The sequence below is a fragment of the Salvelinus alpinus genome, chromosome 12 (genome assembly GCF_045679555.1).
Source record: "Salvelinus alpinus chromosome 12, SLU_Salpinus.1, whole genome shotgun sequence".
Lineage (NCBI taxonomy): Eukaryota > Metazoa > Chordata > Actinopteri > Salmoniformes > Salmonidae > Salvelinus > Salvelinus alpinus.
The window spans coordinates 34,337,360-34,352,634 of record NC_092097.1 but is presented as its reverse complement, the minus strand read 5'-3'; the positions used below and the strand labels follow the sequence as shown (position 1 = coordinate 34,352,634).

The 15,275-nt window shown below is 40.2% G+C and overlaps 1 long non-coding RNA gene across 1 annotated transcript; it reads left to right on the top strand.

The window, feature by feature from the left end:
- The first annotated feature begins 13,562 nt into the window (after positions 1-13,562).
- On the top strand, positions 13,563-14,979 carry LOC139535966 (uncharacterized). The gene is made up of 3 exons (XR_011667231.1): positions 13,563-13,777; positions 14,058-14,120; positions 14,232-14,979. It is a non-coding gene; the product is annotated as an uncharacterized lncRNA (long non-coding RNA).
- The last annotated feature ends 296 nt before the right edge of the window (positions 14,980-15,275 follow it).

The window sequence follows — 15,275 nt, the reverse complement described above, 5'->3', positions numbered from 1 at the left end:
TGATATTATAGCTAGCTAGTTAATGTTTTTTTGTTTTTTTTACATTTTTTATTTCACCTTTTTTCAACCAGGTAGGCTAGTTGAGAACAAGTTCTCATTTGCAACTGCGACCTGGCCAAGATAAAGCAAAGCAGTTCGACACATACAACAACACAGTTACACATGGAATAAACAAACACACAATCAATAATACAGTAGAAAAATCTATATACAGCATGTGCAAATGAGGTAGGATAAGAGAGGTAAGGCAATAAATAAGCCATGGTGGCGAAGTAATTACAATATAGCAATTAAACACTGGAATGGTAGATTGTGCAGAAGATGAATGTGCAAGTAGAGATACTGGGGTGCAAAGGAGCAAGATGGCCCTTCTTTGGACACTGTGTTAACTAACCTCCAGACGAGCTTCAATGCCATATAACTCTCCGTCCGTGGCCTCCAACTGCTCTTAAATGCAAGTAAAACTAAATGCATGCTCTTCAACCGATCGCTGCCCGCATCTGTCCGCCCGTCCAGCATCACTACTCTGGACGGTTCTGACTTAGAATATGTGGACAACTACAAATACCAAGGAACAGTCACAAACTTTTACAGATGCACAATCGAGAGCATCCTGTCGGGCTGTAACACTGCCTGGTATGGCAACTGCACCGCCCTCAACCGCAAGGCTCTCCAGACAGTAGTGCGATCTGCACAACGCATCACCGGGGGACAAACTACCTGCCCTCCAGGACACCTACAGCACCCGATGTCACAGGAAGGTCAAAAAGATCATCAAGGACAACAACCACCCGAGTCACTGCGTGTTCACCCCGCTATCATCCAGAAGGCGAGGTCAGTACAAGTGCATCAAAGCTGGGACTGAGAGACTAAAAACAGCTTCTATCTCAAGGACATCAGACTGTTAAACAGCCATCACTAACACAGAGAGAACATACAGACTGAAATCTCTGGCCACTTTAATAAATGTATCACTAGTCACTTTAAATAACCGCACTTTAATAATGTTTACATATCCTACATTACTCATCTCATATGTATGTACTGTATTCTACACCATCTACTGCATCTTGCATAGGCCGCACGGCCATTGCATATCCATATATTTATATTTATAATTCGCCCTCATTCACTTCCATTTCACGGGAAGGGTTTTTTCTTCTAACCAATCAAGTGTTGTCGTTCTGGAATGCACTTTTACGTTTCACAGGGTTCCGGTCTGGAAGCACGCTTCCCAATGTGCTAAGTATGGATCAAATTTGTTGAAAAATACTAGCTAAATATGGATCAAATTTGTTAAAAAATACTAGCTAAATGATATTCACAGAATTTGAATGCTACAGCAAGGTGTTGGGTATAGTATAACCGCTACAAAGCTGATGATAGCTAGCTAGCCTCTTTTCTATTAAAATTACATGGCTGGTTAGCTAGCTGGCTAGCATTAGAGCCTTCTGGCTAGCCTGTACCTAGTGGTTCTTTACGTTTAAAAAATATATATATTTCAACTTTATTTAACCAGGTAGGCTAGTTTCGAACAAGTTCTCATTTACAACTGTGACCTGGCCAAGATAAAGCAAAGCAGTGCGACACAAACAACAACACAGAGTTACACATGGAATAAACAAACAGTCAATAATACAATAGAAAAAGTCTATATACAGTGTGTCCTGGAGATGAATCTCGTGATCACTGGTCGTGGTGGCTGGTTGTTTTCCCCATCTCTCAGCCTACCCAGGCGATGCACTACGTCCAGAGAACCTGCAACAACATTTCGCTCCTCCTCCGGGACTATTGCCCTGCAAATGTCCTTCACTCTTGCTTTGATGTTCTCGTCAGATTTTTCTGCCATTCCATAAATTCGAAGATTCCATCTCCGACCATACCGATCATTCTCGTTTACCTTGACTCCATTTCAATGAATTTCTTCTCCTGCTTTGCAACCTGAATTTTCAATGTTGCGTTCTGATGCTTCAGAGTTTTTACTTCCTCAGCATTGAAATCAATCGCTTTCTTCAGGTTAACGATGCTGATAGTGTTCTTTTTCACCAAATCCATGATGTCATCTGTGCTCTCTTTGATTTTAGCCGTGAGGATGCGGACAATGTTGTCCTGTAGTTGGCTCAGTGATGGTTCACTTCTCAGCTTCTTTGGAAGTTGCTCCTTGGTTGGGGTATTCGGGTATGAATCACATTCACCCCTCTTTTTACACTGCAAGCATATGAGTGAGTTTCAGCAATGCCTCATTTCTCCTTGGAAGTTTCAACATCCATCATCTCAGCAACAGTTTGGTCATGTCCTGATTCCATGCTACTAGCTATGAAGACGTTAGCTAGGTAACTTAACTACACACGCTGAAACTTTTCGATAGCTAGCTTGTTCGTTGGAAATCGTCAAAACTATTTCAATGGTTTGATTAATTACAAAATTATTCAAAATAGCTACATTGTATGGCTAGATATACTTTTTTGTGTGGGTAAAAAATTGCAACTGCAGCCTAAAGTTATAAACTTTGAGAAAAACTTAATTGTTCCTCAGCTAGAAATGTTACACCTTCTCATGCCGCCATCTTGAACTCACCCCCTCCTCCCTTTTTATTTTACCTTTATTTAACTAGGCAAGTCAGTTAAAACCTTTTCTCAATAGGGGGTGCTGTTTACACTTTGTAGATTTTTCGTTCCCAGATTAAACTGCCTCATACTCAATTCTTGCTCGTACAATATGCATATTATTATTACTATTGGATAGAAAACACTCTCTAGTTTCTAAAACCGTTTGAATTATTTCTCTGAGTGAAACAGAACTCATTCTACAGCACACTTCCTGTCAAGAAGTGAGATTTCTGAAATTGAGGTCTCTGTTCCAGGGTCGGTTTATAAATTCCCTTATAAGCTATGGGGCTACATGCACTGCATACGCCTTCCCCTAGATGTCAGTAAGCGGTGAGACTTTGAATGGAGCGGATAGCACCATCTGGGGGAGTATAAAACCGCTTGGAACGGAAGTACCGACCTTTTCGACGAGGCGCCTGACGCATGAGGGACACCGGCATGGCGTCTTCAAAAGCTTTCGGTTTAGCAGTATATCTCCGGCTCTGATTTAATTTGTTTTTTGTCTTAAAAACTTCATAAGGTAGTTAATTTAAACCGACTTATAGCAGTTTATAGCAGTTTATTGCGATTTTCTGGAGTTTCTTTGTCAGGCGTTATCACGAGTTGGGCACCTCTCCGGTACATCGGCGTTAGCAGCTAATTTCTACAGGAGTAGAGGACATCTTTCAACCAAAAGACGATTGTTCTGGACAAAGAACCACTTGCCCAAGATTCTGATGGAAGATCATCCAAAAGTAAGAGCTATTTATGATGTTAATTCGTATATCTGTGGAAAGATGTAAAATTATTAGTCCGCCATTGATTTAGGCATGGTCTCGCTGTAACGCACGCTGAATGTCGAGTAACGTTAATTTTAAAAATCTAACACAGCGGTTGCATTAAGAACTAATGTGTCTTTCATTTGCTGTCCAACCTGTATTTTTTAGTCAAGTTTACGATTAGTTATCGATTAGATTAGGTGCCTCTCCAAGATGGCGCCGGCCAGATTGCCTGAAATGTTGCTACTAATCACATTGTATAACCACGATTTGTGCTGCTAAATATGCACATTTTCGAACAAAACCTATATGCATTGTGTAATATGATGTTACAGGACTGTCATCTGATGAAGTATATCAAGGTTAGTCAAAAATTATATATCTTTTGCTGGATTGTTACGATCGCTAACCTTTGCTGCTGGTAAATTGCTTGTGTTTCTGGCTATTGTGGTAAGCTAATATAATGCTATATTGTGTTTTCGCTGTAAAACACTTAAAAAATCTGAAATATTGGCTGGATTCACAAGATGTTGGTCTTTCATTTGCTGTATGCTGTGTATTTTTCAGAAATGACTATTTAGGTATTTGACGTTGGTCTCTGTAATTATTCTGCCTGCATCGACGCTATTTCAGATTGCAGCTGCAATGTAGAACTGTGATTTATACCTGAAATATGCACATTTTTCTAAAAAAACATATGCTATACAATAAATATGTTATCAGACTGTCATCTGATGAAGTTGTTTCTTGGTTAGTGGCTATATATATCTTTATTTGGTCGAAATTGTGATAGCTACCTATGCAGGAAAAAAATGGTGGGGAAAAAAAGTTGTGTCTTTTGCTATCGTGGTTAGCTAATAGATTTACATATTGTGTATTCCCTGTAAAACATTTTAAAAATCAGAAATGATGGCTGGATTCACAAGATGTGTATCTTTCATCTGGTGTCTTGGACTTGTGATATTAATGATATTTAGATGCTAGTATTTACTTGTGACGCTATGCTAGGCTATGCTAGTCAGCTTTTTTACTGATGGGGGTGCTCCCGGATCCGGGATTGTGTGCAACTAGAATTAAGAACAAATTCTTATTTTCAATGACGGCCTAGGAACAGTGGGTAAACTGCCTTGATCTGCGGCAGAAGGACAGATTTTTACCTTGTCAGCTCGGGTATTCGATCTTGCAACCTTTCGGTTACTAATCCAACGCCCTAAGACTACCTGCCGCCCTCCTTGCCCTGCAAGTGTATTCCCGTCCAACGTCATGAAACGTCATCAGAAGCGTCCACTTAATTTGAGGGCTGAGGGGATGGGGTGTGTCAATTAAGTGTTTGGACTGCACACATTGTGTCGATCAGTAGTGCTGTGAAAACTGCATTGGAGTTCCGGTATCAATTGTCCCATCATTATGTAGGTATATAGTAATGCTGTATCTATTAATTTCTTGGTTTGCAATGTCTCGCAAATTCACCAAAGTAGAGGCTATCAATAAGTAGAATGAGCTATTCTACACCCAACAGAACCGAAGACTGAACACACTCGCATCTTTCTTAGAGAAGAGAAAGAGCAGGCGAGCCAGTGGGGGAGAGAGCAACGAGATCACTAGTCACTTTATTAATGGCACTTTAATAATGTGTACATATCTTGCATTACTCATCCCATATGTATATACTGTATTTTATGCAATCTATTGCATCTTGCCTATGCCGCTCGGTCATTGCTCATCTATATATTTATATGTACATATTCTTATCCCAGCAAGCAATGAGGATTCGGCCCAGATCCACCGTGCTAGCTGGGATTCCATCCATTTACTTAGATTTGTGTGTATTCAGTAGTTGTTGTGGAATTGTTAAATTCCTTGTTGATATTGCTGCACTGTCAGAACTAGAAGCACAAGCATTTCGCTACACTCACAATAACATCTGTTAACCATGTGCACGTGACCAATAAAATTGTATTTGATTTGAGGAGGGTTAGGCAGACAGACAGTTGGAACTGTATGCATAGGCAGGGTTGGTTATGTTACTTTCTAAATGTAATCCGTTACAGTTAATAATTACCTGTCCAAAATTGTAATCAGTAATGCAACTTTTGGATTACCCAAACTCAGTAACGTAATCTGATTACATTCAGTTACTTTTGGATTACTTTCCCCATTTGAATAAGACAAAAATATATGTTACCAATTGAACGGCATCTATTGCAGGATAAATCAGTGTTAAAGTTTACATAGCTGGCCATATTTGGATGTTAAATGTTACTTTATGGGTTAGTTATGTAGGCTTCTTCTAACAAATCACTTTCTACTACATATAACAATACAATTAAATTATATCTTTACAATAGTCTGTTGTTTATTTTGTTGTCATGGAGGACTGATTGGGCTCAGTGATTCGAGTTGAAAAATAAATACTGCGCACATGGAATGGTATGCTTTGAGCACTACTGAAAAGTGCTATTTACATGTGAAAAATGAATGCCATATGCTGCATTTGCTATTGGTCTATGTGTTGAACTTTTTGTTGGTGACACTTTGATATCTGATAATATGCAACTGTTTAAAGGGCAAATCCACAGATGAAACAATAGCAAAACGGACCCCCCGACTCTGTTTTGGTAAAAAGCTGAGGGATGGGCCTGGAGAAATGTAACCACTCCCAGATTATTAGACAGAGCTATGGATACAAGGACTGACCATCCATGATGTGATGTCAAAATTATTGTTTTAAACATGTTATGAGGTGATATAGTGTTTGTTTACATTTACAATGCTTACAAACATTGGAGTAAAACAAGCAAATATTTTTGGTTCTCATGGAGTGTGACAGTTGAACTGAGCTCATGAGGCATTTATAAGTTATATTATTCAAGAATCAATGGATATATACAGTACCAGTCAAAAGTTTGAACACACCTACTCATTCAAGAGCTTTTCCTTATTTTTACTATTTTCCACATTGTAGAATAATAGTGAAGACATCAAAACTATGAAATAACACATATGGAATCATGTAGTAACCAAAAAAGTGTTAAACAAATCAAAATATAATTTACATTTGAGATTATTCAAAGTAGCCACCCTTTGCATTGATGACAGCTTTGAACACTCTTAGCATGCGCTCAACCAGCTTCATGAAGTAGTCGTCTGGAATGCATTTTAATTAACAGGTGTGCCTTGTGAAAAGTGTATTTCTTGAATGTGTTTCCTTCTTAATGCGTTTGAGTCAATCAGTTGTGTTGTGACACGGTATACAGAACATAGCCCAATTTTTTTTTTTAAATGTGCCTTTATTTAACCAGGTAGACCAGTTGAGAACAAGTTCTCATTTACAACTGCGACCTGGCCAAGATAAAGCAAAGTAGTGCGACAAAAACAACAACACAGAGTTACACATAAACTAACGTACAGTCAATAACACAATAGAAAAGAAAAATAGAAAAATCTATGTACAAATGTAAATGTGCAAATGGGCAAATGTAGAAAATGTGGTAAAAGACAATGTCCATATTATGGCAAGAACAACTCATATAAGTAAAGAGAAACGACAGTCCATCATTACTTTAAAACATGAAGGTCAGTCAGAGCGGAACATTTCAAGAACTTTGAAAGTTTCCTTATGTGCAGTCGCAAAAACCACCAAGTGCAATGATGAAACTGTCTCTCATGAGGACTGCCACAGGAAAGGAAGATCCAGAGTTACCTCTGCTGCAGGGGAAAATTTCATTTGAGTTACCAGCCTCAGAAATTGCAGCCCAAAAAAATGCTTCGGATGATCTCTGCATGTGTGGTTCCCACCGTGAAGCAAGGATGAAGTGGTGTGATGGTGTAGGGGTGCTTTGCTGGTGACGCTTTCTGTGATTTATTTAGAATTCAAGGCACACTTAACCAGCATGGATACCACAGCATTCTGCAGCAATACGCCATCCCATCTGGTTTGCGCTTAGTGGGACTATAATTTGGTTTTCAACAGGACAATTACCCAACACACCTCCAGGCTGTGTAAGTGCTATTTGACCAAGAAGGAGAGTGATGGAGTGCTGCATCAGATGACCTGGCCTCCACAATTACCCGACCTCAACACAATTGAGATGGTTTGGGATGAGTTAGACTACAGAGTGAAGGAAAAGCAGCCAACAAGTGCTCAGCATGTGTGGGAACTCCTTCAAGACTGTTGGAAAAGCATTCCAGGTGAAGCTGGTTGAGAGAATGCCAAGAGTGTGCAAAGCTGTCATCAAGGCAAAGGGTGGCTACTTTGAAGAATCTAAAATCTAAAATATATTTAGATTAGTTTAATACTTTTTTGGTTACTACATAATTCCATATGTGTTATTTCATAGTTTTGATGTCTTCATTATTATTCTACAATGTAGAAAATAGTAAAAATAAAGAAAAAACCTTGAATGAGTAGGTGGTCTAAAACTTTTGACCGGTAGTGTTTGTGCGTGTGTATATATATATTTATATAATTTATAAATTAGATTGAGTAATAAAAGCCCAACTTTTGCAAATGCGCATTTTTCACTGGCTGTCCACTGGTTTAAATAACAATGATTGATAGGCAGCTTAAACTTCTTGAATTCAACCGTTATTGGGTTCAAATACACATTTAGATTTGTGAACAGCCATCCACAACTGCCACAATCCGTAAGGCGCAAATAGCTACAGTTGAAGTCGGAATGTTAACATACACCTTAGCTAAATACATTTAAACTCAGTTTTTCCCAATCCCTGACATTTAATCCTAGTAAAAATTCCCTGTCTTAGGTCAGTTAGGATCACCACTTTATTTTAAGAATGTGAAATGTCAGAATAATTATTTATTTATTTATTTATTTATAATTATTTATTTATTATTATTTATTTCAGCTTTTATTTCTTTCATCACATTCCCAGTGGGTCAGAAGTTTACATACACTCAATTCGTTTTTGGTAGCATTGCCTTTAAATTGTTTAACAGTCAGGAGCTGCCAGAGCCGCCAGCCAGTCAGGAGCTGCCAGAGCCGCCAGCCAGTCATGAGCTGCCCCCCAGTCATGAGCTGCCCTCCAGTCATGAGCTGCCCTCCAGTCATGAGCTGCCTTCCAGTCATGAGCTGCCCGCCAGTCATGAGCTGCCCGCCAGTCATGAGCTGCCCTCCAGTCATGAGCTGCCCTCCAGTCATGAGCTGCCCCTCAGCCCGGAGCTGCCATTAGTCCGGAGCTGCCCTTCAGTCCGGAGTTGCCTCTCTGTCCGGAGTTGCCCCTCTGTCCGGAGTTGCCTTCCACAAGCTTCCCCCAATAAGTTGGGTGAATTTTGGTCCATTCCTCCGACAAAGCTGGTGTAACTGAGTCAGGTTTGTAGGCCTACTTGCTCGCACACGCTTTTTCAGTTCTGCCCACAAATGTTCTATTGGATTGAGGTCAGGGCTTTGTGATGGCCACTCCAATACCTTGACTTTGATGTCCTTAAGCCATTAAGCCACAACTTTGTAAGTATGCTTGGGGTCATTGTCCATTTGGAAGACCCATTTGCGACCAAGCTTTAACTTCCTGACTGATGTATTGAGATGTTGCTTCAATATATCCACATAATTTTACATCCTCATGATGTCATCTATTTTGTGAAGTGAACCAGTCCCTCTTGCAGCAAAGCACCCCCACAACATGATGCTGCCACCCCTGTGCTTCACGGTTGGGATGGTGTTCTTCGGCTTGCAAGCATCCCCCTTTTTCCTCCAAACATAACGATGGTCATTATGGCCAAACAGTTCTATTTTTGTTTCATCAGACCAGAGGACATTTCTCCAAATAGTACAATCTTTGTCCCCATGTGCAGTTGCAAACCGTAGTCTGGCTTTTTTATGGCGGTTTTGGAGCAGTGGTGTCTTCCTTGCTGAGCGGCCTTTCAGGTTATGTCTATATAGGACTCGTTTTACTGTGGATATAGCTACTTTTGTACCTGTTTCCTCCAGCATCTTCACAAGGTCCTTTGCTGTTGTTCTGGGATTGATTTGCACTTTTCGCACCAAGTACGTTCATCTCTAGGAGACAGAATGTGTCTCCTTCCTAAGCGGTGTGACGGCTGCGTCCCATGGTGTTTAAACTTGCACACTGTTGTTTGTACAGATGAATGCCTGTACAGACAAACGCCTTAAGGCGTTTGGAAATTGCTCCCAAGGATGAACCAGACTTGTGGAGGTCTACAATTTTTTTCTGAGGTCTTGGCTGATTTCTTTTGATTTTCCCATGTCAAGCGAAGAGGCACTGAGTTTGAAGGTAGGCCTTGAAATACATCTACAGGTACACCTCCAATTGATTCAAATGATGTCAATTAGCCTATCAGAAGCTTCTAAAGCCATGAGATAATTTTCTGGAATTTTCCAAGCTGTTGAAAGGCACAGTCAACTTAGTGTATGTAAACTTCTGACCCACTGGAATTGTGATTCAGTGAATTATAAGTGAAATAATCTGTCTGTAAGCAATTGTTGGAAAAATGACTTGTGTCATGCACAAAGTAGATGTCCTAACCGACTTGCCAAAACTATAGTTTGTTAACAAGAAATTTGTGGAGTGGTTGAAAAATGAGTTTTAATGACTCCAACCTAAGTGTATGTAAACTTCCGACTTGAACTATACATGAGAGAGCAGCAGTGTGATTCATATCAATGCGCTATGTGGATATCAATAATAAATTATATCCGTATCGCCGTAGACTACACCACTGCTGTCATCCTTACCTCCAAGCGTTTATTCAAACTGGATAATCTTTGGAGGCCGAAAGCAGTCGCACCATTGGAAGACATAGCTTGAACTGTAGCCTACAAAAGCCTATTCCTGCTCTTTTCCCGCGATCCATCAAACACATTTGGTGTGCATCATATTGGTCTCTTATTTGTGGTCAGACTCGCTCAGGTGGAACAAACTTAAACTTGTGCCTTTGTTCAATGCTGATTTGAATGTCATTGAGAAAACAGAAAAGTGTCAAAGATTTTGTTCTCAACTGGCCTACCTGCTTAAATAAAGGTGAAATAATAAAAAAATGTTTAAAAAACAGTAGCTAGCCCTCTACGCCGCCTTACAAAAAAGGATGATGACTACATGGCAACATTCGCTGAACTACACCAGGCACTTATCAAGGCTTCAGTCCTGGCATACCCCAACCTCCAGCACCCATTCATTGTGGACACAGATGCCAGAAATGTGGGCATTGGTGCCGTTCTTTCACAGGATGATGTCAGTCATCCCGTAATTTTTGTTGGGGAATAGTTACCCCATATGTGGGTTAGCGGCCTTGGGTTAGCTATGTTTGGACAGCTGTGGGTGAAGGTTTCATGCCAGTTCAGGTATCATGTTGTACTCTGTTAATAAAGGTTAAGCTTGTACACTGCCAGTTCTGCAGTCTTAAAGGGGAATGGAAACACTTTAGGAAGTAAATCTAAGCAAATTGATGTATTCAATCCACTAATACTAAACATGTGCATTTAACATAAAAACATCTCTATATTCAGTATTTTGATTGCCGACAAGGTTAATTTGAGCTATGGTTAGCGCCATTTTAAATTGCCATAGTAACGACTGACGCCAGTGCGTCACTGGCAGGAATCAGCAAATTGTCTGTGGTATTGAGTTTTCATGCGGAGAGTGAATCGAAGAGAGTGAGGTTAGGGGCGGACAACGAAGATGTAGTAGTAATTCAAATATGAAGTGTATAGCGCCAGGCTCTATGAATTGGCTAAAAAAAAATCCCTCGGTAAACTACCATCGGCTGCCCAAGGACACACAACTTTTGAAGAAGTGGCTCCATGTCCTGAAGAGGAAGGATGTGCCAGCTCGAGCTAGCAGGATCTGCAGACAGCATTTTGCGGAGGCAGACTTCGCGATGAAGGGCCCTTTCGATGCGGCAACCGGGAGTTTCAGAATGGAAAGGAGTCATAGGCCTAGGCCCTCTGCTTGCGCCTCCTTTTTAAATTGAAGGTTATGGTGTAGGGGTTACCGACCGACCGATTTTGTTGTGGGTGTGTTATAGGCCGCCCATTCAGAATGCATTTTATGAAGGTCTTGAAATTGTGTTGTCAAACTGTAATGATTCCCTGTTGAAGGAAATACTTTTGTTAGGGGATTTCAATACTGATGTCTGCAAAAAGAATAGGCCAACCCACAATGTATTTATGCACTTTTATAGATCACTTGCTCTGACCCAAATGATAAAACATCCCACCAGGATATGTGAAACAGTGCAAAGTACAATTGGCTTAATATTGGTGTCTGATAAATCTAAAATATCGCAGAGTGGAGTAATAGTCTATGGAATCAGTGATCATTTTATTACATTTTGCACAAGGAGGATTTTTAAAGATATATTTAAGTGTCACAAAACCGTTAGAATCAGAGGACTCAAAAAATACTGTGTAGAAAAGTTTAGGGAGGAAGAAGGTCAAATTGACTGGTTACCTGTGCTAGATAGTGTAGGGGTAGACAGTGCCTGGGAAGCCTTTAAATGTAGATTCCTTGATGTCGTGAATGTGATGGCTCCCATTAGACGGGTCAGGGTAAAGCAGAGATCTAGCCCTTGGTTTAATCATGAGATTCTAGAATCTAACCAAGCAAGGAATAAGGCCTTTAAAAAATATAACTCAAGAGCAGTATGATTTTGTCCTATATAAACGTCACAGAAATGGAGCACAGAGGAGGATGGATGAAGCTAAGAGGGGTTACTTTGCTGAGAAAATAATTGAAAACAAAAATGACCCTAAAAAGCTTTGGAAATCATTTAAGGAACTAGGCTGTAGTAGTACTACCAAACTTTTTCTTTTGCAAAGGTAGCAACAGCCAAAATAGTCAGTATGCTGGCAGAGCTTAAATGCTCCAAAGCCACAGGCCTGGATAATATTCCTGCAAGGTTTCTAATAGATTCTGCTGAGCAAATTGGCCCTTGTATTACACATATTGTTAATCTCTCTCTTGAACAAGGCACCTTTCCCAGGGACATGAAACAAGCTAAAGTTATACCTCTGTATAAGAAGGGGATAAAGTCTGACCCTGGGAATTATAGGCCTGTATCTATCCTCTGTGTAACATCAAAGATCCTGGAGAGAATTGTACATGAGCAAATGTATGAAAATGTATGAATATGTTAACAAACCGGGTATGATTTTCAGTCGGGTTTTAGAAAAACATACTCCACTGATTCATGTCTACTTTACTTGACTGACTTCATCAGGAAAGAGATTGATGAGGGAAATCTGTGTGGAATGGTACTGCTTGACCTACAGAAGGCCTTTGATACAGTTAACCACTGTCTCCTAATCTCCAAACTGGAGGCACTGGGGTTAAGCAGTATCCCTCTAGGCTGGGTAAAGTCCTATTTATCAGGAAGGGAGCAAGTAGTAGAGGTTAATGGTTCACTGTCTCAGGCAAAACCAATGAGTTGTGGCATTCCGCAGGGGAGCGTGCTTGGGCCTCTGCTGTTTTTGTTGTATATTAACGATATGAAAGATGCTTGTTCTTGCCGTCTTTTTCTTTATGACTCTACACTTCTGGTGTCTCACAAAAGCAAAACTATGTTGGAGAGCATACTTAGCACAGAGCTTACTAACATTAGCAAACGGCTTGGAGATAATAAGCTATCTCTGCACTTAGGGAAAACTGAAGCAATTATTTTGGGATCCAGACATAAATTGTGTAGGTCGTCTGAAATCAGAGTGGAGTTAGGGGGTGAGGTGCTGACTACTAAAACCTCTGTTAGCTACTTGGGATGTATCCTTGATGGAAGCTTGGGAGGTGTGAGCATGGCCAATAAGGTGCTAGGGAAGGTTAATGCCAGGACTAAGTTATTGGCTAGAAAGTCCAAGCTGCTTGATAAGGACTCCATTAAAAATAAAGTTAAAATATGTTTGATGTCTTCTGTGCCCATATGAATAACCCCTATGATGTAACTGGAATGATGAGATGTTCTTCTATGTTTTTGTTTTATTATTTCACTGCCATACTGTGTTTGATCTTGTCTAGCCATCTTGTCTCAAGAGGACCACAATGGAAATAAGTCCCAGACTTTATTGTGTTATCTTCTATGATTTTATTCATGTGCATGTATGGCTTTTAAGTTTTACGTGTGCTTGTTTTTTTTAAATGGTCGAATTAATAAACTGAAAGAAAAAAAAATCAACATCGCTGACTTTGGAGTCAAGCAAAACCAACTGAACAGACGAGGCGACGTGAGTCATTGCAATGGAGCTGAGGTAACGGTAACCGGTCTGGACTGTTGTTGACTGGGCAAGCGTTAGACACTGGAACACTTTGTTGCAACTGTAGTTGAAAGTTTGCGTCTTTTGTGTTTTGTGTAACACCTTCCCAGCAATTAATGTTAGGAAGTTACTCAACCGCAACTAAATTTGCAACACAGTTTATCCGTGTAGTTACCCCTGTTATTAGGTAAGTTAACGTTAGTTACTGTAGCTAGCTTCCAGCTCAGATGACGAGTACTGTAATACATTTTGTTGACAGATTCGTTTTTGTAATGTTTTGTTAGCTCCACCTCATTTAGCTAGACTGAAGTTGACGTAGCTAATGTTTGCTGAAAAATAAATGTCCCTGTATTTACTGTGTGGGTGTGTTTGTGTGTGTTGACAAAGCATACAAGACAGGTAACTTGTTAATGCCAACTAATATATTTGGGTTCAGTTGTCTTAACAAAACGTTTGTTTGTTTTCAGGATGACATCTTCATCCCTGAAACTGTTTTCATCCTGGAGGAGACTGTGCAGGAGGCAGGGGTGGTACATGCAAATCCATGTTATTTCTAAGACTATTGTTTATTTCAAGTATATGCAGTGATTCTTGAATATACCTGTAGCCTAATAGATGCCTGAATTGTTTTCTACCAACAGGAAAGAACGGTTAGTACAGCATGCTAAACTGACCTCTGGGTGCCAGAGTGTTGCTGTGCTGCGGTGGAAAAGAGGTCCACCGGGACCATCACTAAAGAGCTCGGGCCCAGCTAGATTGAGCTCACGACCATCAGCATACAACCGAGGCCTGCCCCTATACGCCCCAGATGGAGCTGACGGAGAGTGAGATCAGTGAAGACCATAACTCACTATATGAACCTGAGAGCTCAGAATCACAATCATCACAGTGCGAGCCAAGATGTACTATCAATCACTTTGGGGGAGTGGGATGGTGTTCCGAAAATGGAGAAGGAGCAGGCCAGTCAACAGCGAATTCAAAGATACACCCATCCATAAAGGGAATCGGAGTGGAATTTTTACCCGTTTCAATGGATGTGCTACCATGTCCCGGTTCTGCTGTTTCGACTCTCTCAACCTATGAATGCTCAGCTATGAAAAGCGAACTGACATTTGCTCCTGAGGTGTTGAACTGTTGCACCCTCTAGTCTATAACCACTGTGGTTATTATTTGAATGTAAAAGGGCTTTTATAAAATACATTTGGTTTTACGCTACTGTTATTTTTCACTATCTTTTTACTGTTTTTATTTCTTTACTTACCTATTGTTCACCTAATACCTTTTTTGCACTGTTGGTTAGAGCCTGTAAGTAAGCATTTCACTGTAAGGTCTACTACGCCTGTTGTATTCTGCGCACGTGACAAATAAACTTTGATTTGATTGATTGTTCGCTCTGTTGGATGCTGTGTACTGTCTGAGTGATGGGTCATTTTTATAGTATCTGTAACATATTTTGGTGTGTATTTAATCTGCATTTTAACTTCTTAAAGTGGCAATCAGCAGTAGAAACAATAACCACTCAAATTCATAACAGAGGTAGTGGAAGGGACTGACCATCCATGATATCAAAATTGTAATACTGTTTCTATGATCTGTTTACACTACCATGTACCCAGTTCGCTTTGGATAAAGGCATCTGCTAAATGGCATATATATTATTAAAGTCTACTTTGACTATGCCAACT